We start from the raw sequence: 2,956 nt of genomic DNA on the forward strand, positions 1-2,956 counted from the left end.
GAGTAGCTGGGACTACAGGTGCCGGCCACCTCGCCTGGCTAGTTTTTTGTATTTTTTAGTAGAGACGGGGTTTCACCATGTTAGCCAGGATGGTCTAGATCGCTTGACCTCGTGATCCGCCTGTCTCGGCCTCCCAAAGTGCTGGGATTACAGGCTTGAGTCACCGCGCCCGGCACAGTTTTTATCTTACTAATAGGTTTCGTTGAAATTGTCTCTTATGATATCTTGAATGATTTAAAAATTTTGACCTAATTGTCGAGCTTTGTTATCTTTGAATGTGAACGTGTTCTTCATATCTTAGTATAAGAAAACAGAGAATCAGATTATCAAATCAGACTAAGATAAATTAAACTTTTTAGCTGGTATCACACTTAACTAATAATTTCAAATAGCCTTAGTTTTCATATCAGAAGTCTGTTATTTGCAGTTTTAAATATTAGTCGGGATCATCTTTTTTCTTACATAAAGAGAGAGAATATATTGCAGATCATTTGCTTTCCATAGCACATAAACATTTTAAAGATGAAATACCAGTGGTGTACTTTTCTGTAAAGAAATAGGCTTCTCCAAAATTTCTTTCTTTTTTATTTATTATATATTTTGTGTTCTGTGGACCAGAGGCTAACTCATTCACACGTGCATGTGTGCATGTGTGCGTGCACGTGAGTATACACACACACACACACACACACTTCAAGCACACTGATATTGTTAGGAGAGAATAATGGAGCCAATGAGAGGGCTTAGCAGAAGTGGCATGTAAAGAAACTGCATTTTGGGAAAAGGTAATAAAAATGTAGACATGATGTAGCCTACTCAATATTCATTTTCCTTTTTATACTCAGAAAATTCAGATATTTGGGGTGAGGGAAGGAGCAGTGTATTCAATTCAAAACAAAATTCCAGTCCCTTTTGCCAATACCAATGGCCATGTAACCCAATTGTGGACAATGATTTATAGGTAGAAGTGAGGCCTCTGGGAAAGCTCCTTGCAAAGGGGTCAGATTCAGTGGGTGTATGTTTTTGCCTTTCTTCATTATGGATTGGTTCCAGATGTGGAGCATCATCTTATGGCCACAAAGCCACTCTGAGAGAAGTATTAAGAGGAATGAAGAGACTTTATCCGTGATGTCTATGAGCTCCTGAACTAATACCAGAAAGTACTTATCTCTGGACATCTCACGATGTGAGAAAAAACACAACATATAATTTGTTTAGGCTGTTGTTGGCGGGGGAGGGTTGTGTTACTTGGCAGCAATTCTTCACTCACATAGTAGTTCAGAGTAGTGCCTAGAGGAAATGATTACATCACCATAATAGAGGAGTACATGAATCCTTTGACCCGCTGAAATATAGGAGTCCTACCTTATTCGTGGTTGTGTTGCCAGGTCTCAGTTACACGCAGTTAACTGCAGTCCAAAAATATTAAATGCAAAATTACAGAAATAAACAATTGATAAGTTTTAAATTGTGTGTTATTCTAAGTAGCATTTTGGAATCACAAGCTGTCCTCTGTCTGGGTAAGATAGTTGTATTACCCTATCTGGGTAAGATAGTTGTATTATTAGTTGTTATTAATCTCTTACTGTGTGTAATTTATAAATTAAACTTTATTGTAGGTATGTATGTATTAAAAAAAACATAGTGTATATAGGGTTTGGTGTTTTCTGTCATTTCAATCATCTTTTGAGGGTCTTGGAACATATTCCCTAAGGATAAGGTGGTGACTTGACTTATATGTCTAATGGCATTTGTGGGTAGCAGTTGGCTGTGTGAAAATATAATCTCTTGTACTGGTCTAAAAACTCCTCAGAGGATTTTCAATCTTTGTTTCTTTTCTTTTCTTTCTTTCTTTCTTTCTTTTTTTTTTTTTTACTAGGCAAAGAACTTTATTAACCTTTGTTTCAAACTTGATTCCCAGGTTTCTTCGGCTTCATTAGCTGCAAAGAATGAATTGTGTATAAGCAAAAACTGAAAAGAGCTGCAGTGTCCAAGGGGCTGGGGCTTAAAAATATTAGAGATCTAGATTTTATCAGATCCATAAACAAAAATTTCTTAAAAAGCAGTCATAATATAAAACAGCAGCTCCCAGTAACTTCTTCAAGTTTTATCTTCAGAAGTTGACTCAATTCAGTTTGCCTCATTCTTAGAAGCCTCATCAAAATTCTCCACAAAATCTGGAACTTCATCATCATCATCCTCTCCAGTAGCAAGTGGTCCTTTTCCATCCACAAATTGGGCAGAGCTTCGGTCAGTCTCCTTAAACTAGTCAGACTATCTGTGCCAAGCTGGTTTAAGATGCTGGGTAGCATTTCTGTCAGCTGCTTCGTCTCAGCATGGCCTGTAATGGTGAAAGTGTTCGCTGCCAGAGACGCCTGAACTTTAGGGTTGTTAAAGTGGATCACTGTTCATTGGTTTGTAAACATATTCACCTCTTCAATACCGGAGATATTGTTTACCCCTAACTTCTTTAAGGAGAACTGAAGTTTTTTATCATCTGCTGTGGCTGTTCTATGAACCACCTTCTTCTTTCTGCGAGCAGTTCCTTTCCCACCAATGCGCACTTGTGCCTGCAGTTTGGCAAGTTTTTCCTGGTTCATGATTGTTTCTTTCATCTTGTCGGAGCGAATAAGGGGCCGCGCGGGGGACTAGGGTTAGTGCTCAAGGGGTCTCGGGTGGACCAGCTGAGATTAGGCGCACACACGCGGGGACGCAAGATGGCAGCTCAATCTTTGTTTCTAACACATTTTAGCAGGATTCTAAAATACTATTGATGAGTTTAAGCTTTGTATTATGATAACCAATTAAGTCAATGAGGGCATAGAAGCATTCAATTTAGATTCTTGCAGCTTGCCATGTAAAGATTATTTTTATTATGAAAGGGAAATAGGGAATAGAAATAATCTCTTATGAAGAAAAAAAGGGGAAAGGTCCTAAGGAATCCCGGTATGAATTT

The 2,956-nt window shown here is 38.3% G+C and overlaps 1 pseudogene across 1 annotated transcript; it reads right to left on the reverse strand.

Annotated features, from left to right (window-relative positions):
• Window positions 1–1,999: 1,999 nt before the first annotated feature.
• On the reverse strand, window positions 2,000–2,723 carry LOC105546249 (annotated as a pseudogene). The gene has a single exon (XR_001007063.1). The product of XR_001007063.1 is annotated as a transcription factor BTF3 pseudogene (transcript).
• Between the last annotated feature and the right edge of the window lie 233 nt (window positions 2,724–2,956).

This window comes from Mandrillus leucophaeus, unplaced genomic scaffold (assembly GCF_000951045.1).
Source record: "Mandrillus leucophaeus isolate KB7577 unplaced genomic scaffold, Mleu.le_1.0 Scaffold351, whole genome shotgun sequence".
Taxonomy (NCBI): Eukaryota; Metazoa; Chordata; class Mammalia; order Primates; family Cercopithecidae; genus Mandrillus; species Mandrillus leucophaeus.